Source organism: Pongo abelii, chromosome 10 (assembly GCF_028885655.2).
Source record: "Pongo abelii isolate AG06213 chromosome 10, NHGRI_mPonAbe1-v2.0_pri, whole genome shotgun sequence".
Classification (NCBI taxonomy): Eukaryota; Metazoa; Chordata; class Mammalia; order Primates; family Hominidae; genus Pongo; species Pongo abelii.
This window is the reverse complement of record NC_071995.2, coordinates 47,677,639-47,702,015: the sequence shown is the minus strand read 5'-3', so window position 1 is coordinate 47,702,015 and position 24,377 is coordinate 47,677,639. Positions and strand designations below refer to the sequence as shown.

The following is a 24,377-nucleotide window of genomic DNA, read 5'->3' as shown; positions in this document are numbered from 1 at the left end:
GCTCAAAATTATCAAAAATATTTTATAAAATTACCTTTGGGCCATGTGTATTAGGTGTATATGAAGCCTAAGTGAATTCTGTGTTTAGACTTGGGTCCCATCCCAAGATATCTCATGATATATATGCAAATATTCAAAGAAAATATCTGAAAACCAAAACATTTCTGGTCCCAAGCATTTTGGATAAGGGATACTTAACCTGTAATGCTAAGATATCATTTGCCCTTTTCAGGCTAATTCTTTCACGAGTGTACAGTGGAATTTTCCAGAAGCTACTCAGTGTGTGATGTCATCATCACTCTGATGACTAATGGGATGTGTGCTTGTGTGTTGAGTTTTAAAAGTTATCAGTTTTAATTTCTAATTTGGCAAAAATTGATAGTTATAATTGATATAAACAAAAGGGGTCCTCAAAAGGGGTCTTTGGGGTCCTCAATAACTTTTAAGAGTATAAAGGAGTTCCAACCTCAAAAAGCTTGAGACTTGCTTGATATTGCTTTAAGAAATTTTCATGATGTACAGGATAGCACTTTATATGATGAAATAAAAACATTTTTGTAATTTTGTTGTGACAGTGACAATTTAACATACACCATCCCATTATTTAGTTTGTACGTGGCATATAAAATCCATGGCTTAGTTCTGTATCCAAGTATTGCTTTGAGAATTATATTGATAATTTCCAGCCTTAGCAGAGTGTAATTCACAATTTCTCCACAGTGAAATTGATAAAAAACTAAAAACTATAATGACTCAAGAAAAGTTATCTAATTCAGTATGACTGTCGACAGAACAAAAATTATATAAAATTGTGATTATAACTGCATAATTGGTGGCTTTGCTATGACAAAGGCAAGAAAAATAAATTTTGTTGAATAAACATGTAAAAATGTATGAAGTATGTATATATTTATTACTCAACCAAACATAGCCCGCCCATCATGTGCAATAACAAGTAAATTTACTCTTCTGATGTTTTGTCAATTTTCAGCTATATAAAAACCATAGCTTTATACATTTTTAAGTTTTGTCATTATGAAAGTATGTTGTCAAAGTAGACAGTCAGGACATATTTTATTTAACAGTTTATTAGTCCAGTGGATCATTTTTCAATATTTAGGTACATGGTATGACAACTTGCCTGGGTCCTACGAAAGTTAAGGTGTGCCTAGTACTATGGATTGGGTCATTTCTCCCAGAAGTGGGCAAGAGTTTCCAGAATGTTCAGGTCCTGGATCAACCACTTCTTACTCTAGCTGGTAGTTCTGCCACTGAGAGAGAGAGAGGAAGGTGTGAATCCACACTGATTAGCTTGAATCATGGTGCTTGCTGCCTTTTCTGTAGCTCTGGAATTCCCATCTGTATACATGGAACCTCTTGAGTGTGCAGCGTGAGGCAAACATTTGGCATACGCAGAGGCCCAGACAGGGAGACCACTCTGGGACCACGCCTCCTATCCAACAGTGTCCCCGCATGGATTGCAAGGGTGAATGTGAAGTCCTGGGTGAGAAGGAAGAGCAAAGCGTGTCACTTGGGCAGGATCGTCCTTCAGGGTGGCTGACCCAACACCTTCCAGAAGGCTGAAGTCTCAGGTTGTAACTGGCTCCGGGATGCTCCAAGCCTGAGGCACCCTGTGGCTTGGCAGGTGCGGCCAACAAAGCTTGGCTTGCTCAGTCATGGTTTCTCAGCACAGGCTGCCTGTCAGGCCAGGAAATCTGGTCCTTCTCCCTCCCACCATTCATCCCCCAGCCCCAGCTCCCCTGCCCAAGAAAGCCTGTCAGAAGGCTTTGCCCATACCTCAGCTCTCTTTTTAGAGGCCGCTCAGGCGAAGAGCAAGGTAGAGAGCTGTGGGTAGAGGATGCAAGGTGGCAGCCAATGGGACGGCGGCGCAGGGTTGCCTTTTCAGAAGGAGATGTGGCAGAGGAAGCCCGGTGGCCTGCAGCTCATTTGCGTGGTGGAGCTTGACCTCCCTGTCTATGTTGTATGCTTTTCTCTCCCAGCACTGAAGGAAGGATGGAAAACTGAGGGAAATGTGACCTGTCAACCTCTGCTCCCCCCTCTGCCCAACCAGGAAGTATGGAACACACATCAGTTGAGGGTTACAAGGACAGAAAAAGCCATGGCCATGGGTCATCCTGTTCCTCCTCTTCCTCTCCAGTTCCCACTAATAAGCAGCTCACACTGGGTGCTGCACAGGGTTGGAAAGGTGATGCCATTCCCCACTCTGCAGGCATCTCATGGCAGGATACTTCGAGGATATAGGCGCCTGCCAGTCTTCCCCCCGGGTGAAATCAGAAATATTTGGAAACTCAGCCGGGCACGGTGGCTCACGCCTCTAATCCCAGCACTTTCGGAGGCTGAGGCGGGTAGATCACGAGGTCAGGAGATCGAGACCATCCTGGTTAACACGGTGAAACCCCCGTCTCTACTAAAAAAAACAAAAAAAATTAGCCGGGCGTGATGGCGGGCGCCTGTAGTCCCAGCTATTCCGGAGGCTGAGGCAGGAGAATCACTTGAACCCGGGAGGCGGAGCTTGCAGTGAGCCGAGATCACGCCGCTGCACTCCAGCCTGGGCAGCAGAGCAAGACTCCATCTCAAAAAAAAAGAAAAAAAAAAGAGAAATATTTGGAAATTCACTGGACAAGGCAAGAGGGCCAAGGCAGAATAGTGGAGACAAAGGCAGAGTGTGGACGGGTGTAGGGCAGATGGGTTGCATGAGGCCCAGCCCTGAGACTCCTGGGTGGTGGAGATGCTAGGGTGTGGTGGGGTGAGGCCAGAGGCTGAGGCCACGCCCTGTTGTGAATTCAGTTCTCATGAGCACCTACTACGACCTTATTCCCTGCAAAAATGTCCCTTTCCTCACAGCACTTAGAATTTTTTCAACCAATATATATGCATTGACAATTTACCGTGTACTTGGCTCAAAGCTGGCCACCAGAGTCTCAGAGATAAATATAATTCTAAGACACTTACAATAAAGTGAGAGTCACGTGTGCACACAGATAGGAGCTGATTAACACTGGAATAAGTCATTTAACTTCTAAAGAACTTGAGTTTTCTCATCTATAAACTAAGGGAGTTTGACTATTTGTAACATATCCTACCTACTTCCAACAGATTTTGAAATAGCTTCCAAAAACACACTTTTATAATAATTTTGTTAAACTAGAATTAGAAAACTAAACAGCAAGTGGAAGAAGAGAAACTAATGGAAGGGGAGAGGAGACAAAAGAAAAAAGCTAATATGAGGTCAGGTTGGGTTGAGAAGTCAGATGCCAATCTCCCTGGCTATGTTGTCACTATAGTGGATCATCAGATGTGATTTTTGAGCTTCCTGGCAGCCAAGGAGAAAAGAGAAACAGAGGGTTTATATGATTACCATCGTATGGCAAAATAAAACATCAGGTCTTCAGGAGAAAGTAAATCTTCCTTGGTAGTAAATACTGAAGATAATTTACTGTGTGGGCCCCTCCTTATATATTTAACGTAGATTACAATGCCTTTAGTGGTGGTTTTTCCAGGACAAAAAAATGCAGGTTTTCATGTGGTCATTTCTTCTGCCAACCATCAAGAGACGCCAAGCGTATAACATTAAAACGGAACTTGGCTGAAGGCATTTTTCCCAGACAGCTAAGCTAAGGTCGTTCTATAATGTGTAGTTTTTTGGTGACGTGAACTGTTACTAGGATAGAACTCAGAATCTACAGAGGAACAGTTATGTAAGTTATATAAGTAGTTTTTCTCACCATCCCTGAGTATTGGCAAATGTTTTCATTTTTGCCAAGCAGAAAGGTGAATGAAAAAGTGATGTTTAATTTTAGTTTGATTTTGCATTTCTTGAATTATGAGTGGTATTAAACATCTTTCTACATGTTTATGGGCCACTGATATTTCTCTTTCTGTAAACTACTTGTATTGGCAAAAACTGCAATTACTTTTGCACCAACCTAATATATATTCTTTGACTTTTTTTTTTTTTTTTTGAGATGGAGTCTTGCTCTGTCACTCAGGCTGGAGTGCAGTGGTGCAATCGCAATCTCGGCTCACTGCAACCTCTGCCTCCCGGGTTCAAGTGATTCTCCTGCCTCAGCCTCCCAAGTAGCTGGGATTACAGGTGCCCACTACCACGCCTGGCTAATTTTTGTATTTTTTTTCCCCGAGACGGAGTCTTGCTCTGTTGCCCAGGCTGGAGTGCAGTGGTGTGATCTTGGCTCACTGCAACCTCTGCCTCTGGGTTCAAGCAATTCTCCTGCCTCAGCCTCCTGAGTAGTTGGGATTACAGGTGTGTGCCACCACACCCGGCTAATTTTTGTATTTTTAGTAGGGATGGGGTTTTACCATGTTGCCCATGCTGGTCTTGAATTCCTGGCGTCAAGTGATCCGCCTGCCTCGGCCTCCCAAAGTGCTGGGACTACAGATGTGAGCCACCGTGCCAGGCAGCTATTTTTTAAAAAAACTGCTCCAATGTCCTCATCTATAAAATGGAGATGGTAATAATAGCACTTACCTTATAGGGTTATTTACTGTGAGAATTAAATGAAATAATCCATATACTTAAAATAGTGTCTAGCACATAGTAAATGATCATTAAGTATTAGCAATTAAAATACTTGTTTTTTGTATTCATTAATATGAGTTTCTTTGCAAATTAAGGAAATATCCCCATGTCATATTTTTCTCAGTTATTGGAAAAACATTTCTATGGTGGTTTTCCATAAAGAAGTTTAAAATTTTTTTATGTGGTTGAATGTATCAGTCTTTTCCTATATGACTCTGGGTTTTCCATCCTGATTAGAAAAGCCTTCCCACTATGCTATGTGGGTGATGGGTTTGATTGTACCCCAAATCTCAGCATCCTGCAATATACCCTTATAACAAACCTGCACATATACCCCCCAAATCTAAAATAAAAGTTGGAAAAAAAGAAAGGCTTTCCTATTCCAAAATGTAAATCAATTTACCCATACTTCCTTATAGAATTTACATGGCTTTATGACACTTAAATCTTTGATCCAAATGGAATTGTTTTGGTTCCATTTTTATGATCCCTCTCCAACAATAATCCAGGCATCCCAACACCATTGATTAAATATTCTATTTTCTCCATTGAGTTCAATGGACCTGTTTGAATCTTTCACTAAAGTTATGGAGCCCCTTCCCTAGCTTAAGGTTCCTTTTAGCTGTAATGTGTCAGGGTGGATGCCGACCCATTGGAAGACAGGCATGGATGTGGAGTAAGGGAAAGAGGTAGAGCAGGGAGCAGAGGCTCTAACCTCTGTACCATCAGCTTGATGAGTGATCTTAACACATCATTTCTGCTTTCTGGGCCTCCGTTTCTCTCTCTGTAGAATGAGGAGAGAAGACTAGTTGTTTTCTAAGGCCACTTCCAGTTTGAATACTGTTTGATTCTAGAGATTGCAGAGAGCAAGTGTGTGGGAGTGAGAGAGCAGGAACTGAAAATCGAGGCATCCATGGTATTTGTCAGTCTCTTCTTTGCCAGTCCTGCCCTCTCCCACCATCCACCACCCCTCACCCCCTAGCTCCCCTGTCCAAGGCCCAGGGGCCTGGGAACCAACCAGACCTTAGCCCTGGCAGGGGAGGGCAAGTCCCAAGAGAAGCTACTGATTGGGGGACAGCAGGCAGAGGACACAGGCCCCTGAAAAAGGCTGAGAAAGCCAGCCCTGTGCCAGCACCACTACAGTCTAATCACCTCCAAGGCCCTAGACCCATCCCAAGAGAGGAAGGGCTGGGTAGGACCGGAAAGCGCCACTCCGAAGGTGGGATGTGACTGTAGGAACACACGCACACACACACACACACATGCATACACACACATGCACGCATACACACACACATGCACGCATGCACACACACACACACACACACACACACACCTGCATGCACACATCATCCCAGGATGCATAGACACAAAAGGGGGCAAAATTACTTAGGCTTTGCGGTGAGACAGACCTCCTTTCAAATCCCTGCTCCACCACTTAATCTGTATGATCTTGGCAAGGTATTTAAATTCCAGAGCGTCCTCGAGAATGAACTTCGCAGGATTTTTGTGACAACTCAATGAATCCTAACACAGTGCCTGGGACACAGTAGGAAGCCACTTTAGGATACTCCATGTCCACTCCTGCTCCCTCTTTCTCTGTTCTAGATGCTTGAGTCTTTGATCAGGCCATAGCATGGTGCAATAGAAAGAGATCTTGGCCTTGGGGTCAGACCACCCTGCATTTGAATCTCACCCATGCAGCTTCATTAGCTCACATCCATAGAGCACTCGGCATGGCGCTGGGCCCACAGTGGGCACACAATAAGTGGTGTAAATACTACTGCTAGGTTCATCTTCAATGAGCCCAAGAGCTTACTGAGGCCAGCATCCAGGCAGCACCAGGTAGGACAGGGTGTTCAGGCCTGGAGGGAAGAAGGCGTGAGTCTGAGGGATTCACTAACAAATAAGGGCTTAAGACAATCCCACAGTAATGATCCGATGGCCCCACTGGGAGTCTTGACACTGACTCATCCTCATGTTCAATTCAGTTCTAGGCAGCCTTCACAGAGCCATTTCGTGGCCTACAGCCCTGCCATTCCCAGCCAGTCAATAAGCTGCCATCAATAAGGCTGCCAGATAAAATCTAGGACACACAGTTACATTTGAATTTCAGATAAATATCGAATTTTTTTTTGTATAAATGTGTCCCAAATATTGCATAGGGCATACTTATGCTAAGAAATTCTTATCTGAAATTCAAATTTAACCGTGCGTCCTGTATTTTTATTTGCTAAAGATGGCACCCCTAGCCACTTGATCACCCACCACTTATAATAATAACTACTTACATTTGTGAACACTTAAACGACCATTACATCAGCTGCGTGCCGCCCTTTGCAGTCAAGGTCATGTCCACTAGCTGGTACATCCCTCCTTTGAAGAGGTGGCACACGACATTGTGGCGAGGGGACGTGCAGGCACTGCTGAGGAGGGCGGGGGGCAGCAGGCTCACTGGGAGTGGATGGGAGCCCTTAGTCAGCAATATCATTATTATTACCTGCATTTAACAAGCAAAAAAACTGAAGTGCATTCATTTAACAAACGTGTACTAAGCCTGGTGCTTTTCAAGGCCTGAGAGGAGAGGTTAACTGATATGCACAGTCCCCCGGCTGGTGGATGATGGCCAGCTGAACTCTGCAATCCTAGGGGCAGGTGGTCAAATGATTCTCCGCCTTCTCCATCATGCCAATGCTGGAGAATCGCCAACAATACATTGCAGGTGTGTCTGAAACTTCTGTGTATGTGTTCGTCTCCCTCCCCAGCCGGCTCCTCTCCTCTCACCTCACTCCAGGCTGGGAGCCCCAGTGGCTAGAGACAGTCTTACTAACCTTAGGATTCCACTGAGGAGCTCAGAGTGGATGCCCAGTAATTACAGGGAGTTATTGACGGGGGTGCCCTCTTTACTAAGCCACTGCTTCCTTGGGACCAGGGGCATGACGCTGGTTACATACTTCCCATGGCCCTGCTCTTCTTCCTTCAGGTCACAAACTCCGAGGGCCTCTGGAAGGAGTCAAGAAGGGAAAGGCAGATACTTGGGTGGGACAGAAAAGGAGAGGTTGAAGACAGGATTAAGGCGGTAAAATACAAAACACATACCTACACAAATAACATTGTTTTGGCATCAGCAGTGCTGGCATTTACTGTGATGGGTGGGTCCCTAAAATTAAAGTTGATTGGGGAAGGGGTCAGGGCAGGGACAGGTTCAGAGTCAAGATACTCAGGGCAGTGCTGAATGAGTCTTAGAACACTAGCACATAGGAGCAGCATTCCACAGCTGGCTCCTGCCCCTCACCCCACCCCAGCCCTTGGCCACTCCGCTGCAGCCATGCTGGCCACCGTGCCTGCATGCTCCCTGTCAGGGCCTTTGCTCTTGCCGTTGACTGCTTGGAATGCTCTTTCCCCAGATGTCACTCAGTTGGCTCCCTTGTTCTTTCCAGTCCCCTTCTCAACAAGGCCAGCCCTGCCCATCCTGCTAAGTCCTGGAACTGCCCTATCCCTGCCCTCCTCACCACCTTGCCTAGCACCGCTTTCCCCTGTCCACAGCATCTCTAACTTCTAAAACTTTTTGTTATTTTGCTTACTGATGTATCCTGACATTGCAGAATGGCACCTGGCATGGTGTGTGCTCAGTAAACATGTGTTGTGTTGAATTTGTCGAACTGAATCTGGAAGGACCTTGATCATCTAGTTATTTCTAACCAGGTGTGCTTTCCAAGTTTCTGGTGGAACTTGTCAAAACACCCCAACGAGAGTCCCTACCTCAGACCTCCAGAGTCAGCTTGAGGAGCTCCCCAGGGTTTCAGATATTAAAAATCCCTTCTCTGGTGCAGTCTCCCCTCTTAGCAACTGGCTTGCCAAGGCTCCCGGAGGGCCCGCTCTGTCCAAGGTTGCTGCGTAGTTGGGGGCTGAGCCAGCAATCCCACAGTTCTCTCCACTTGGAGCCCATTCCAGCTCTTCAGGCGGATTGGACGGCACCTCCTAGGCCAGTCTGGGGGTCCCTCAGTCCAGAACACTCATTATCACAGAGAGTGCCTGGCGCTGTTGTTCTCTGTTTAGTTTCCTCCCAGCCCAGTGCCTAGCACATAGCTGGAGCTCCATGATTTGCTTTTATTGTTTTCTGTCTTTTTCTTGGTGAGCAGATATGCCTGGGCCTCGGTCCAGTTGACCTTCATCTCACGTTCTCCAGTGAGCCGAGCAGGCACAGGGCTGGAGAAGTGAGGAACGGAAGGATGCCCCTGCCTCTCTCACTATGACCTGAGTTCGAAGCAACGTCCTGTGACAGCGAGAGAACTGGCTTGGGGCCAGTTGTCTATTGCTGTGTGGTCTGAGCCGGTCTCATAACCATTCTGTTTCCCAGCCTGTAAAATGTGGCTGGCACCCGGGGTGGACATGAGGATCCCACCTGCTAAGGTATTGCTGGAGGCTCACCATACAAACCCAAGGTTGCACTCTTGTTCAATGCCTCCTGTGGCACCCCCTACCCAAGGACAAAGTTCATTTCCTTGGCCTGGAACCTGAAGTTCTTCCACCTTGGCCCCAGTCCCCAGCCCTTTGCCTCATCTGCTGCCACTCCTCTCTACACACCCTTCACTCCGGCCACAGTTAGTCACCACCCTGAACAGGCCACACCGTATCACACCTCCACACCTTTACACAAACCGTTCCTTCTGCTGGGAATGTCGCCTCCCTTTGCTACCCAGAGAATCGCAGCATTGTCAGCCTCTGCAACACCTTCTTCCTGTTCTATCTGTATCTGATGTGGAGGCCCGCAGCCTGGGTTACACCCCTGACTCCACCACCTACCTGCTGAGTGACCTCAGGCAAAGTTCTCTACCCTCTCAGCCTCAGTTTCCTCATCTGCAAAATGGAGAAGATAACAAGACCATCCTTCAGGGTGTTGTAAGGATGAACTGAGATCATGCGGGACCTGGCCCCTTCCTGGCACACACGAGGTGTAAATGATGACTGTTAGTACTATCCTTAGTGTTCCTATCAATACCTCACTCTGCCCAACTGCACTCAGGATCTCTGCCCTCTAAGGTGACCCAAGGACCACCCAGGCCAGCTGATTCTGGAGAAGCATGGGGATGGGGAGCTTTCCTGCAGTCAGCCCTTTCTCTCTCTCTTTCCCTCCCTCCCTTCCTTTTTTCCTTCTTGCCTCCCTCCTTCCTTCCTTTTCTTTCTCTTTCTTTCTTTTTCTTCTTTCTTTTTTTCTTTGTTTCTCTCTCTCCCTCTTTCCTTCCTTCTTTCCTCTCTCCCTCTTTCTTTCTTTCTCTTTCTTTCTTTCCTCTCTTCTTTCTTTCTTTTCCTTTCTTCTTTCTTTTTCTCTTTGTCTCTCTCTTTCTCCCTTCCTTCCTTCCTTTCTTCCTTCCTTCCTTCTCTCTCCCTTTCCCTGCACCCTGCCTACTGCCCCCCGTCCCCGCAACTACAACAGGATTTTGCTCTGTCACACAAGCTGGAGTGCAGTGGTAAGAACACAGCTCACTGCAGCCCTGACCTCCTGGGTTCAAGCAATCCTCCCTCCTCAGCCTCCTGAGTAGCTGGAACCACAGGCATGTGCCACCACGCCGAGCTAATTGTATTTATTTAATTTTTTGTAGAGGCGGGGGTGGGGGTGAGGGGTCTTACTACGTTGCCCAGGCTGAACTCCTGGCCTTAAGCAATCCTCCCACCTTGGCCTCCCAGCATCAATCAGCCCTTTCTGATTAATGAAACAATTAGGAGGAGAATCATAATGGCAATGGAAACAGAACTCACCAAGAACAGCCGTGTTCTTATGCAAGGGTCTGGGTCACAGCAGGTGAGGGGGGAGTCTGGGGAAGGGGAGAGACTGCAGCTGCAATAGGGGTTGCACCCCCCCACATGCCAGGCTTGACTGTGTTCCATCCCTGAGGGGAAGTGCCAGGGACAGCCCTGCTCGCCTTCTGGCCTGGTCTTCCCGTCTGTCAGGGCCTGCAGGAGGGCATCACCATCACCCTCTCTCTTCTCCACAACAACCGCTAGAGGACAGTGGGCTGTGGAGTCAGACTACCCTGGTTCAGGTCCCTGCCGCGCCCCTTTCTAGGTGTGTAACCTTGGACAAATTGCTGAACGCCTGTGCTTCAGTTTCTTCCTCATCTCTAAAGTGGGGACAATAATAACGAATCCTGCTTCACTGAACTGATAGGAGGATTAAATTGCCATCATGTCTTTAAGATGCTGAGCACAATGCCTGGAAGACAGTAAGCACTCAGGAAATGTTAGTTATTATTAATCATTTCCTTATTTGGGGGGTGGGGAAATAGAAGGAAAGAGAAGTGAAGTAACTTGACCAAAGCCATCCAGCTTGTAAGTGGTGGAGCCAGGATTCCATCCATGGGTTGTTTGCCTCCAAAGCCAGAGTTCTGTCAATTTTTCTATGTTGTCCCTTGTAATCACCCTTACTCCCTAAATTTAAGCTGGAAAAACAATTTTTAAAAAATACCCTAACTGGCTGGGCACAATGGCTCACAGCTGTAATCCCAGCACTTTGGGAGGCCGAGGTGGGCAGATCATGAGGTCAGGAGTTCGAGACCAGCCTAGGCAACATGGTGAAACCCCGTCTCTACTAAAAATACAAAAAGTTAGCCGGGTGTGGTGGCGGGCGCCTGTAATCTCAGCTACTCGGGAGGCTGAGGCAGGAGAATTGCTTGAACCCAGGAGGCGGAGGTTGCAGTGAGCCGAGATTGCGCTATTGCACTCCAGCCTGGATGACAGAGCAAGACTCCATCTCGAAAAAAAAGAAAAACAAAATACCCTAACTATAATGGCAATGTGTTGAAACATTTCAAATATATGTAAATCCATGAGTTCATGATAAAAATTAATGATCACTTTCAGAGATGCTAGGGAACTCGCTAATTATTTTGAAAACTATAGGATTTTCAAGCCTCTAGATTTAGGGATGCAATCAAACTCCAGACTGTGGGAAATTCTACAGCAAAAATGATCTGGTTTCCTCAACAAATACATTGTAAGCTTGGAAAAAGAGAAAAAGGGGGCCTATAATTTAAAAGAGACAAGGCAGGGCGCGGTTGCTCACGCCTGTGATCCCAGCACTTTGGGAGCCTGAGGCAGGCAGATCACGTGATGTCAGGAGTTTGAGACCAACCTGGCAAACGTGGTGAAACCCCGTCTCTACTAAAAACACAAAAATTAGATGGACGTGGTGGTGCGCATCCATGATCCCAGCTACTTGGGAGGCTGAGGCACAATAATTGCTTGAACCTGGGAGGCAGAGGTTGCAGTGAGCCAAGATCACGCCACTGCACTCCAGCCTGGGTGACAGAGTGAGATCTTATCTCAAAAATAAATAAATAAATAAAAGAGACTTAAGGCACAGTGGCTCATGCCTGTAATCCCAGTGCTTTGGGAGGCCGAGGAGGGAGGATTGCTTGAGGCCAGCAGTTTGAGACCAGCCTGGGCAACACAGCAAGACCACGTCTCTACAAAAAATTAAAAAATTTAGCCAGGCATGAAAAGAAAAAAAAAGAGAGAGACGCTTAAGAAGCATTAATCATTTGCATACAGTATATGGACTTTATTTGAATCCTAATTTGAACAATTGTATAAATGAGAGAACTGGAGAACTGGAACAGTGACTAAGTATTTAATATTAAATTATTGTTAGTTTTTTAGGCATAATAATAGTAGTGTAGCTATTTGTTAAAGTCCTCTTCTCTTAGAGACGCATCTGAAATAGTTACAGATGAGATGGTACGATGTTTGAGATTTGCTTCAAAAGAACCCAGGGGGTATGGCTGGGCTAGAGATGAAGCTCAATTGGCCGTGAGTTGGCAATCATTGAAGTGGGGTGATGAGCGCCTGGGGTTATTATATTACTCTCTCCACTTTTGTATATGTTGGAAAACTTCCATAATAAAAAGTTAAAGAAAAATCTGAATGATGTAAAACCGTTTTGTCTTTATAACTGCTTCTAGGAATTGATCCTCGTGGAACCTCATTTCCCCAACTGCAAAGGGAACTAAACTGTGTCATGGTGATCACCAATGCCCAACGCTCACTAGGTGCCAGGCACTGCTCCAAGAACTTGATTTGTTTTCAGTCCATCTCTGAACCACGCTATGGGCAGGGGACTTGTATTGTGCCCATTTTGGAGGAAACCAAGGTCTAAAGAAGTTAGTGGTGGGCTGGGTGTGGTGGCTCATACCTGTAGTCCTAGCACTTTGGGAGGCCCAGGTGGGAAGATCCCTTGAGCCCATGAGTTTAAGACCAGCTTGACCCATGTAGGGAGATCTGATCTTTACAAAAAAATTAAAATAAAAATAACTAGCCAGGTGTGGCGGTGCATACTGTGGTCCCAGCTACTTGGAAAGCTGAGGTAGGAGGATTGTTTGGGGCCAGTAGGTCAAGGCTGCAGTGAGCCAGGATCATGCCACTGCACTCCTGCCTGGGCAGCAAAGCAAGACCCCATCTCAAAAAAAAAAAAAAAGGAAGTTGATTAACTTGCCCAGGGGTTACACACAGCAGGTGGGCAGGTGGAGGAACTCCAGAGCCCTGCTGCTTATGTTGTACAATAGGCTGCCTCTCAGAGTACAGAGCTAACCGTGCATCCATGTGAGCCACTGTGGTGTCTTTTCTGCATTCACAGGTCCTCCCCATCCTGCCACATCCCTACCTTGCCCACTGCTGGGCCAGAAGAGGCTTGCTAAGGGTGAGGACTGTGGAAACTTGCCTGTGGTACCTCACCTTGAGTCAATGTGTGTGAGGAAGGTGCTCCTGAGAGTCGCTGACCCATGACTTAGGCAAGGGTAGGGCCCCAGCTTGAAGTGCGGGCAGAACCGGGCCAGGTGTAGGCAGCTGCATGTTTACCTCCTTCCCTGGGCTGCCTGGGCAACCTTTACCATCCTGGCCTGAGTGTGGAGAGACCCACTGAACTTTCTCCCAGGGGTGTGTGTGTGTGTGTGATGTATTTGTGTGTGTGTGTGTGTGTGTGTATTTGGGGAAGGAGCAGGCTGGAGCTCCAAGGCTGCCTGCAGGAGGGAGAAGAATCTACTCCTTTGAAGGGGCTCAGAGGGGCAGGAGGCTGGATGTGATGACCCCAGGTGTCCTCACTGCCTGTTCCCAGCTGTCTCCAGCTACTGGGAAGTGCATATGTGGGTACAGAGTGTGGCCACCCCGCTCTCTGGGAGGTTATAGCCTAAAGGATTTAAGAATTAAAATCTCCAAACACCCTGCACCCTGGAACCATCCAGGCAGGCCTGGCACTATCTCAACACAGTTCTTTGCTGTCTGGATTCTCTCCCCATTCTGTCCTTCACTCACTCATTAATTCAGTGCATATTTGCAAGCACTCGCTCTATGGCAGGCGCTGCGTTTGGCCCCGAGGGCGTGGCGATGAATAAAGCACGGTCTTATTTCTCCCAGATTGCTCACAGTCTATTAACAGGGAAATATGAGAGTGAAGGAGAAAATATCTGCTCCATGCACCCCTCTTCCCAGGAGCCTGGTCAGGCTTAGTTGTGCAGCCCCCTCACATTCCTCCTGTCTCCAGCCTGGTCTGGATTGATCCTTCTCCCACAGGTCACAATCCCTCCCCATCCGACTCTCCCCATAACATCACCCTGTGGGTTTGCCCTCCAGAGAGTGGGGAATGGTTCAATCTAGATCAGCACAGTTCAACAGAAAGAAAAATAACGTGAGACATAAATGTGAGTTACACACATAATTTAAATTGTTTTGGGCTGGGCGTGGTGGCTCAGGCCTGTAATCCCAGCAATTTGGGAGGCTGAGGTGGGCAGGTCACGTGAGCCCAGGAGTTCGAGACCAGCCTGGGCAACATCGAGAGATCTTGCCTCTACAAAAAATACAAAAAAAAAAAAAAAAAAAATTAGCTGGACATGGTGGCATGTGCCTATAGTCCCAGCTACTCGGGAGACCGGGGTAGGAGGATCACTGGAGCCAGAGAGGTCAAGGCTGCAGTGAGCTGTGACCATGCCAGTGCACTCCAGCCCGGGTGACAGAGCAAGGCCATCTCCATAAATAAATAATTTTTAATAGTCACATAAAAATATATAAAGAACAGGTAAAGTTAATTTTAATAACATTTTATTTAACCCAATATACCTAAAATGTGATCACTTCAACATGTAATCAATATAAAATTATAAATAAGATAGTTTGTATCTGCTTTTCACACTGTCTTTGAAATCCAGCGTGCATTTCACATTGATAGCACATCTCAACTTGGACTAGCTGAATATTAAGTGCTGACTAACCACACGTGGCTAGTGGCTACCACATTGGACAGAACAGATCTAGATGATCAATTCTGGGATCTGGTCCTCTTTACCTAGTTTTGGAGCTGGAAACACAACTCCATTATTCAAGCAACAGGCTCCACCTCACTAGGAGAATTTGCCAGGAAGAAGGGAGGCTGCAACCTTGTGTCCCTGCCCAGAACTCCAGCCTGGGGTGCCAGGCAGGAAAATGGGCTGAGGCTGGGCCAAGGGTGTGGCCCATTAACCAATCAGAGAGCTAAGAAGTGGGAAGTCTGGGAAGCTCAAGGGTCCCACATGAGCTTCGTCCGGAAGTGAGCTCCATCACTTCTGATTTGGGTACATAAAGAGCTTGTAGATGCCACACCCTTGCTCTGCTGTCTTCTCCATTCTGAATGCCTTTCCACCCCTTCCTTCAATTGCATCTGCCAAAATGTTATCCTTCAAAATGCTTAAGCTACAAAATTCAGTGAACAAAGAAAGAAGTGTAACACAGACAAAAGACCAGAAGAAAACACACCTATGTTTTAGCCATGGTTTTCTCTGGGTTTTGGAACTAGGTAACTATTTTCTTTTTACTTTTTCTTTTCCTTCCTTCCTTCTTTTCATTTCTTTTTTTTTTTTTTTTTTTTTTTTTGGAGAAAGGATCTCCCTCTGTCACTCAGGTTGGAGTGCAGTGGCACAATCATAGCTCACTGCTGCCTTGACCTCCTGGGCTCAAGCAATCCTCCCACCTCAGCCTCCTGAGTAACTAGGACTACAGGCATGTGCCATTAAACCCAGCTAATTTTTTATTTCATTTTTTGTAGAGACAGGGGTCTATCTGTGTTATCTAGGCTGGTCTCAAACTCCTGGGCTCCAGTGATCCTCCTATCCTGGCCTCCCAAAGTGCTGGGATTACAGGCTTAAGCCACTGTGCCCAGCCCCTCTTCTTTTTACTTTTGTATATTTTCTTCAAAAAAATTTTTTTTTTTTTTTGAGGCGGAGTCTTGCTCTGTTGCCCAGGTTGGAGTGCAGTGGCGTGATCTCGGCTCACCACAACCTCTGCCTCCTAGGTTCAAATGATTCTCCTGCCTCAGCCTCCCAAGTAGCTGGGATTACAATCGTGTGCCACCACGCCCGGCTAATTTTTTGTATTTTTAGTAGAGATGGAGTTTCACTATGTTAACCAGGCTGGTCTCGAACTCCTGACCTCGTGATCTGCCCACCTTGGCCTCCCAAAGTGTTGGGATTACAAGCGTGAGCCACCGCGCCCAGGCTTCTTTAAATTTTTAAAAATTATGAACATGTCGGCTGGGCGCGGTGGCTCACGCCTGTAATCCCAACACTTTGGGAGTCCGAGGTGGGTATATCACAAGGTCAGGAGATCGAGATCATCCTGGCTAACATGGTGAAACCCCGTCTCTACTAAAAATACAAAAAATTAGCTGGGCGTGGTGGCGGGCGCCTGTAGTCCCAGCTACTCGGGAGGCTGAGGCAGGAGAATGGCATGAATCCGGGAGGCGGAGCTTGCAGTGAGCCGAGATTGCGCCACTGCACTCCAGCCTGGGCGACAGAGCAAGACTGTTTCAAAAAAAATATATATATGAACATGTCTTAACTACATATATAATTGGAAAAATTAATTTGTTTAATATACATTTTTAAAAGCCTTACACGGTCTTCAAAGACCAGTTAAAATGCCAACTCCCCTGAGGGTTTCTGGGACCTCGGTCTGCATTGCTTTACTCTGCTGTGGTCCTTCCTTACTCCTCAGCCTGCCTGGTACTGAGTTTAACCTGGGCCTGTCCTATCTCTTCTCCAGCATCTTGAGGGTGGGGCCTGGCACAGCGTCAGCCACCCAGTAGGGCTTCTCTCTGCGTTGTGGACTGAATGACTGAGGCCAGCTACAGCCAAAAGGCTCCAACTGGGCCCCTGAGCCGGCTCATGCTCTGGCCTCTCTCCAGAAAAAGTCTGCAAATCTCTCTCACCCCAGAGACTGTCAGCTGCTCAGGGAAAGGTCTTTTTGAAAACGCAGCTGATCAAACACTTGCAACAGGCCCTGAGACATCTCCCAGATCTCGCTGTCACAAGTGCTCCAGAGGACAGGCTTCACAGCCTCGACTACACAGACACTGCTGAAATATTTACGAGGCTGCTGGCTTGTGAAACAGCTTTGGCTGGGGAGAAAGGGAAGGGATGTGGTGCTTGTTAAGTACCTGGACATGTCACACCTCACACCGTGCAGGGAGCCTCCTGGCTCAGTGAAGGAGCTACCATTAACCTCATCTAACCTCACTGGCAGGCTGAGACCCCAAGTGCCTGAAGCAGGACAGCATAGAGGCTGAGAACTGGGCTCTGGGGGCTGACTGCAGGGCTGGGCAGCTGGCCCCATCACCTGCCAGTTCTAGGCAACCTTGGGCAAGTTACTTAACCTCTCTAAGTCCCAGTTTCCTGTCTATAAAATGGAGATGAGAAAGAGGACCTGCCACTGTTGGGAGGATTAAACAAAACAATCCATGTAGCATCCTTAGCATGGGACCTAGCAAATGTTAAGTGCTGCATAAATGGCAGCAATTCTTATCATTATCGGCCCAGTCAAACAAGAGTGAAGGGGCTTGGGAAGGAGCCAAGGCCACTCACTAGCAATGGCAACACTCCAGGAATGGGCCGGACCCTCCTCTGTCTTCCTCATGTCCACTCAAGCTGGAAACCTCTCTCTCTCTCTCTCTCACCTTCTACCACCAGGCAGCCCTTCACCAGATCCCCCCTTAAACAGCCCCTGAATCTGTGAATTTTCTCCACCTTCACTGCCCAGCACAAGCCCAGGCCACCATCACTTCTCCCATAATGGCAGAGGTAGCTTCCTCATGTCTCTTTTCTATCCTGCAGCCAGGGAGGCTTCTAAAATGGTCAATCTGGGCTGGACACGGTGGCTCACACCTGTAATCTCAGCACTTTGGAAGGCTGAGGCAGGTGGATCATTTAAGGTCAGGAGTTTGAGACCAGCCTGGGCAATATGGTGAAACCGTGTCTCCACTAAAAATACAAAAATTAGCTGGGCATGGTGGTGCATGCCTGCAATCCTAGGTACTCGGGAGGCTGAGGCACAAGAATCACTTGAACCCCGGAGGTGGAGGTTGAACCGCGCTGAGATTGTACCACTGCACTCCAGCTCCAGCATGGGCGACAGAATGAGACTGTCTCAAAATAAATGAATGAATGAATGAATGAATGAATTAATTAATTAATTAAATGGCCAATCTGAGTGGGTGCCCACCCCTTCAACCTCCCTTCCTCTGTAACTTCCCAAAGTACTCCACTGTCCACAAGGCTGGCATGATCTGCCTGATGCCCCAGGTACTTCCCCATCTTACAGCCTTTGCACAGGGGTTCCCTCTGTTTAGAACACTCATCCCCTCACCAACCCCACCTCATCATTCAGGGCTCCTGGAGGCCTCCCCCGGCCATGCTCCTCCACCCATCTGCATTACTGCCCTGTTATTCTTCCACAAGGCAGCTTGGGCTTTTGCTTTGAGGCACTCGCCATGTGTGATTCTGCACCCCAGCATGTGGCTATTTACTTAAGACCTGCTTCCCCCTCTAGACTGTGAGCTCCTGGAGGGTGGGGAGGGGGGTCTCTTGCTTGCTTCTGCTCTCCTAGCTCACTGCATGACTCTCAGGCTGGGCTGGAAACACTTTGTTGAATAAATGAGTTCTGGTCACCACCCAAGCACACAAGGAGTGACACACACTGCTGCCGGGCCAAACTGCACTGAAAAATGGCATTGCTGTGTGGACGTGGCCCTGCCCACGTCCCGCAGGCAGAGCAGGAAGGGCTGAGGAGCCCTGGCCAGGCAAGGGGCGGTCACGGACACAGCACTGACACCTGCCACCCCTTTCCAGTGACCCAGTCCTGCCTCCCACAGCCAAGCAATGCTCTGTCAGTATGGATGGCCTGGACAGTTGGGGTCATACAAGAGGCCTGGCATGTCGAGGGCTCTGGCCCCTGGCCCTGTGTGGCTCTCCGCTGTTCCCAGGCGTCTTTTCCTCATCACTCCCTCCTTGGCCCAGACTTGTCCTTTCATGTTATTCCTCTGGGGATGGTCTGTCTCCTACTAGAGGCTTACTCAAGGAAATGAATTTTTAGTGGTGGAATATTGAGCCTGTTATAGTCTCAGCCAAGGGTAGATGGCTGGGAAGGGGGTCCCTCAAACCCCACCTCTTAGACAGTTGCCTCCTGTCCCTGTGAATACAGCTGCTTTGCCTGGATCAGCCTCCAACCTCTGGGCTAGGCCACCTTCCTCCTAGGATTCAGCTCAAAGTTGGCGCCTCATGTTTTCCTTCCTCCATACCTTCATTTGCACGCCATTCTGGTCCCCTGCAGGGCGTCATTCTCCTCCCCCAACACCACTGTCTCTTGTCTGTTGAAGCCTACCCTTTTCTTTAAGATGCAGTTCAAAAACCACCTGTCCTTCAGGCCAATCCTTTTCAATCTCCCAATCAGATATAACTTCTCCTTCTTCTGAATCCTCCAAAAGCACAGTACTGATAACCTTTAATCATATATGGCTTTGTCTGAAGGATATTGGGGGACAAACAGCTGTCTCTGTTGTACCTGACATTCTAGAATGTTATGGTTCTTTGTTGCATGTAATACAAGTTGGTGCTGGTTATAAGCTTCTGAACAATGATAAGGATGGTGCCATTTGACATTCGGTAGGTGCATTCGACTATAAGTTCCTCGAGGGTGTGGATGAGAGTTCCACGTCTTTGTCTCCCTAGCACCTAGCATGGTGCTGGCACACAGTAAATTCTCAGCAAATGGTTCTGTGGTTCAGAATGGATGTTCACAATAATGGCTCTAACTTGTCAGGCCTGTCGTATGCTAGGCACTGTGCTGAGCCCTGTCCAAATGTCATCTCACTGAGGTTTCACAATCACTCTCTGGGTCAGGCACCAATAGTCTCCACTAAGAAGTAACCCCACAGGGCCGGGATTTGTGTATGTTGTGGTCACTGTTGTACACACATCAGTGCTTGACATGGAGTTGGCCCTCATAAATATTGTTTGAATAAGTAAATCAGTTAATGGATATCCATTGTATAGATGAGGAAACTGAGGCTCAGATTTACCTAAGGTCAATCATCTAGTAACTGGGAGAGTCGGAATTGGCACCCAGATTGATCTGACCCCAAATCCTGTATTCTTCAATACTGAACTCTACCAGGTCAAGGGATGGAGCAGGAAGGCTTGAGATGCACAACCCATATCTTTAAGGCACTTTCCATTTGGTAGAGAAATGGAAATGTATGCACACAGCGGCACATGCGATGGCAACAGAACCCATGAGGCCCTGGGGAAAGAAATGACTTTTCAAGGGCCTGCTGCAAGGGAGGGGCTAAGCCTGGCCTAGAACTCTAGTTTCCTGAAAACTTGATTTTTTTTGTGTTATTCTAATGTGCAGAGGGCCTGTACCAGGCCTACTAAGGAGTGAGCTGATGCGGCTGAGAGTTTTGGAATGTGAGGCTGGGATGACAAGCCTGGGGCCTGGCTCTTCTGTGCTCAGTGAGGACTGCTCCAGCCTCAGCCCCAACTCCCAGCAAAGCCCAGGTGTGGGGAGCAGGGGAGGCGAGACAGAGACGAGGAGGGACAGAAATGTGGTTTCACCCCGACCCAGCAATTCCTGTAGCTAGGAAACATGGCGACTTGGGATGTCGGTGCCTGCCAGAGGCTTCGGCTTTATGCCCTGCATTTTGGAGACCATATCTGGAGACGCACAGTGTGAGGGGCGTGGGGAGGCAGGAATGGGACTGCAGCAGAGAGGGGTTTTGCAACCAGCCTCTGGCTGGTCAGCACAGGAGTGTCAGGTTCTTTGCTGTGGGGCTGCTGGGGATGAGAGAGGCAGGAAGAACCCCTGTGAAGAACAGTGAGAAGGGTAGGGGCCGGGGACCTACAGGGTGATGGCAGGCTTTGAAGTGTGTGGAGGGCTGCCGCACCTGAGGCCCAGCTACACCCAGGAGGGAGCAAGCAGCCTGATGCCTGAGCTGGCCTGGCCCATTTGCCTCTTGTGGCCCACCCTGAGAACCTTCTTACTGTGGGTGAGCTGGGCCCTGTCTAGCCCCTGCCTCTGCGCCCCCATCACTGGCCTCAAAAGCACAGGTTCTCTCTTTTCCTACATGGTGGGGAGGCAGAGAGTGGTGCAGGCTGGGTGTGCGGGTCTGTGTGTCGGGGGGTTATTGGTGAGAATCTGGGGAAAGGCACCCGGATAGCTCTGATTCTACCCACCTAGGAGGTCTGAGACCCTCCCAACTCCTCCCCGACTCCCAACCTTGGTGTTGTTGCTGAAACTCTCTTGAGCTGATGGTGCCTACATGGGGTCAAATGCATTCTTCTCACTGGCCATGGCCCCAAAGTGTCATGTAACCTTGTGTTAGTCACTCAACCTCTTTGGCCTTGTGCTTCCACGTCTGTAAAATGAGAAGTCGCCTCCGTCCACACTTTTGCCCCTCCCCGCCGCCAACCCACACTTGCCCCACACAGCTGGCGACAAAAGCAGACTGTGGAGTGGGAGGGCCTGGAAGGAGGAGAGAGGCAATGCCTGCGGCCAGACCTTTGCTCCCCCCAGAGCAGCCCTGAAAATATTCTGGCTGGTCTTTGCCTCTCCACGGTCACAGCAGCCTCGTGATGAAGATGGCAGGGGGAATTCTACAGGGAGGACAGAACTTCCTTCCATCTTCTCCCACCCCCAGCTGCTGCCTGGGATCCACTCATCCGTTTCTTCTCTCCTTGGCCCCACTCTGCAGTGGGGGGCTCAATCACTCCAGGGTTCAGCCACGGTCCACGTGCTAATGAGCTAAGGAGTCCCAAACCTTCACCACCAGCCCAGCACTCAACTCCATGGGCCCCAGGGCTGGGCACCAGGGCAGGAAGGGATGTGGTCCTCCCCCTGAACATGGTGCCTCCTGGGGCTGCGCAGGGAGGAGGCCTTGCCCGGACCTCTCTCCTGGGCACCAGGAACCTCTGGCCAACTGTCTACAGGGCGTCTCCATCTGGATGTCCTATAGGCCCTCAAACTCAACCTGACCCCCCCGCCCCGAGCACCTCAGCTCCTTTCCCTTTTCATAATGGGACCATTCTCCCAGGGACTCAGTCTTCACACCTTTGCCCTTTCTGATGCCCCTTCTGCCTTTCTCTCACCTCTACTGTCTTCCCAAGTCCTGTTGGTCCTGTCCCATGCTGTCCCTTTTCTCCATCTTTTCTGCCCCTGGATCACTTGTCTTATTTTCTAGTGATCAAACATGCATAGAGCATGTGTTAGATGGCTGGCTCTGTTCTAAGTGCCTTACAAATCCTAACTCTCCTATTCTCACAACCTTCAGTTTACAGAGGATGAAACTGAGGCACAGAGAAGTCAAGCATCTTGTGCGGGGTCAGGATTGGGACCCAGGCAGCCTGCTCCAGAGCCGGGCTCTGACCCTCCACAAGAGCCATCACTAAAGTTCCACTTACCGCTGCACCTTCAATCTCTTCCTCTCTCCATCCCTCCCACATGTTCACAGATGAAATCTTCTTCCTTTCTTATTTAATAAAACAATGTAATGACCAGCCTGGCAAACATGGTGAAACCTCGTGTCTACTAAAAATAGAAAAATTAGGCCGGGCGTGGTGGCTTACGCCTGTAATCCTAGCACTTTGGGAGGCCAAGGCGGGTGGATCACCTGAGGTCAGGAGTTTGAGACCAGCCTGGCAAACATGGTGAAACCCCGTATTTACTAAAAATACAAAAATTACCTGGGCGGGATGGTGGGTACCTGTAATCTCAGCTACTTGGGAGGCTGAGGCAGGAGAATTGCTTGAACCCAGGAGACAGAGGTTGCAGTGAGTGGAGATCACACCACTGCACTCCAGCCTGGGTGACAGAGTGAGACTCCACCTCAAAAAAAAAAAAAAAAAAGGGAAGAAAAAAGAAAAAAAGAGAAAACAATATAATAACAAAAATTACTACAGAGGTTGGTCTTTCTTATCTTTTTTTTTTTTTTTTGAGGCTGAGTTTCGCTCTTGTTGCCCAGACTGGAGTGCAATGGTGCAATCTTGGCTCACTGCAACCTCTGCCTCCCAGGTTCAAGCGATTCTCCGGCCTCAGCCTCCCAAGTAGCTGGGATTACAGGCATGTGCCACCACATCTGGCTAATTTTGTTTATTTTTAGTAGAAACGGGGTTTCGCCATGTTGATCAGGCTGGTCTCGAGCTCCTGACCTCAGGTGATCCATCTACCTTGGCTTCCCAAAGTGCTGGGATTACAAGCATGAGCCACCGCGTCTGGCCTGGTTGGTCTTTCTGAAGCATGACTTTAAACATGTCATTTCCATGTTCAATAAAACCTTGAGGCCAGGCACAGTGACTTACTCCTGTAATCCCAGCCTTTGGGAGGGCGAGGTAAAAGGATCGGTTGAGCCCAGGAGTTTGAGACCAGCCTGGGCAACATAGTGAGATCCTGTCTCTATAAAAAATAAAATTAACCAGGCATGGTGGTGCAGGCCTGTAGTCCCAGCTACTTGGGAGGGTGAGTTGGGAAGATCGCTTGAGCCTGGGAGGTTGAGGCTGAAGTGAGCCATGATCGTGCCACTGCATTCCAGCCTGGGCGATAGAGTGAGATTCTGTCTCAAAAATTAAATAAATAATAAAATAAAATACAGCTTGAATCTCCCCATTACTTCCCCACCTTTTACAAACAGAATAAAGCCTATCATGGGGCTGGAGATTTGAGGATGCTACCCCAACAACCTCCCCAGCTCCCCTGGGGAGCTCCTTACTGTTTCTGACTCCCCTGAGGCACTCTTCCCCCAGCCCTCAGCCACCCCAGCACAGCTCCGTCCCCTCCTGCCCGGGGGTGAGTCTGAAGGGACCTCATCCTTCTTGAAGAATGGCTTCTACCAACTGTGTCAACAGGGACAGAGACCACAGACATGACAAATGAATGAACAAATGAGTAACTGTGGAACTGAGCTGCCTTATGTGGTGGAAATTATTTCATTAAGCAATATTTGTGGAACCCTTAAGGCTAACGCTAATAGCTAACACCAAGAGCTTATTGTGTGCTTATAGTCATCAAACATGCATAGAGCATGTGTTAGATGCCTGGCTCTGTTCTAAGTGCCTTACAAATCCTAACTCTCCTCATTCTCACAACTTTCACAACTCATCTCTCACAAGCTCTCATACAGCTTTTAAATAGAGGAGCGGGGATCTGGAGCAAAGCTGCTTGACACTGTAGCCTTGGCTTTTGACTACCACACCTAATTATCACCAGATCCCAGAGCAATGTTACACCAGTGTTTGATATTTGAGTAATGTCGGCTGGGCACAGTGGCTCATGCCTGTAATCCCAGCACTTTGGGCGGCTGAGGCGGGCAGATCACCTGAGGTCAGGAGTTCGAGACCAGCCTGGCCAACGTGGTGAAACTGTCTCTACCAAAAATACAAAAAGTAGCCAGGCGTGGTGGCGTGTGCCTGTAGTCCCAGCTACTCAGGAAGCTGAGGCAGAAGAATTGCTTGAACCTGGGAGGCGGAGGTTGCAG

General features: G+C 48.3%; 1 long non-coding RNA gene across 13 annotated transcripts in view; it reads right to left on the bottom strand.

The window, feature by feature from the left end:
• Positions 1-1,072: 1,072 nt before the first annotated feature.
• Positions 1,073-24,377, bottom strand: part of LOC129049315 (uncharacterized) — a 29,911-nt gene continuing 6,606 nt past the window's right edge. The window contains exons 1-8 of one of the 13 annotated variants that reach the window (XR_008512318.1): positions 19,152-19,422; positions 9,365-9,418; positions 7,390-7,561; positions 6,850-6,984; positions 6,255-6,423; positions 4,339-4,474; positions 1,798-2,002; positions 1,073-1,500 (exon numbers count right to left, since the gene is read on the bottom strand). This is a non-coding gene — a long non-coding RNA (uncharacterized LOC129049315). Of the gene's footprint in view, positions 1,501-1,797; positions 2,003-4,338; positions 4,475-5,947; positions 6,424-6,849; positions 7,059-7,389; positions 7,593-9,364; positions 11,343-19,151; positions 19,423-24,377 lie in introns of those variants that run through there. The other 12 variants (XR_008512323.1, XR_008512325.1, XR_010135766.1 and 9 more) reach the window with 12 other exon arrangements.